Genomic DNA, 951 nt, shown 5'->3' on the forward strand with positions numbered 1-951 from the left:
TTGTAGCAGTATAGGGGAAGGAGGGCCTCTCTTCCCAAAGTGCCTGGACACTCTAAGGAATTTCTTCACCAAGGACTCACCCTGGAAATTGAAATCCTCTGGTGGAGAGAATGAGCCACAGCTGAGGCTGTCAGGCCTGGTGCAGCTAGATCCCATTGTGGCCCTTTAGAACTAAGGGCTTAGCAAGTGTGTTTTACTCTGGGGCCTGTCCGTAGCTCAGTTGTGTAAGTGACTGCTTCCACAAAGCTGTCAGCCTCAGGTTGCTGTAGTTCGATCCCTATAACTCTCCAGCCAGCCAATCAAGCCCTGAGGGTATTTGGGGAAAACTAAATATCTTTAATCCATTTTTTTCTAAAAGGATCAGGAGTGGGAATCAGGTAGAATGTTTTCTCTTGGGCCTGGCACGGAATACACAGTGACCTGATGAGGTAGCCAATGGAATTTAGACCAGAATTTCAATTTTTGCTTGGAGACTTGACCAGCTTTAGGAAGACCCAGCTTCTGAAAAGTCCTAGCATTTAGCTGGACTTTCTCCTCTTTAAACTCAACCTCGAGTTCGGAGGTGAGTTCTACTGGGATAAAGATGTCTTGTTCTTGTATTATAGAGTCGAAACCATCATTTCTGCATGGAACTGTGAATACGTTCATTAGACTGGCGAATTGTGTCCCCTAGGAGTCAAGGGGAGAGAAAGAGACTTTTGAATTCTGGTGTGCCCGTGACCTGAGTTCTTACCCAGCCTATTGAGTCTGAGCACTGAGATTAAGGAGGCTGTGTTTCCAATCCCTGTTCCTTGAGCCTGAGGGCAATTAAATTTAAAAAATTAAAAATATTTGTTTTTTTTGGCAGAACTAGAGAGTGAACTCAGGCCCTTGCGCTTGTCAGGGAAGTGCTTGTTCCACTGAGACTTTTTCCTGGCCCATTAAAATTAATTTTTATTTTATATTTATTTT

Source organism: Octodon degus, unplaced genomic scaffold, assembly GCF_000260255.1.
Source record: "Octodon degus isolate 3935 unplaced genomic scaffold, OctDeg1.0 scaffold00434, whole genome shotgun sequence".
Classification (NCBI taxonomy): domain Eukaryota; kingdom Metazoa; phylum Chordata; class Mammalia; order Rodentia; family Octodontidae; genus Octodon; species Octodon degus.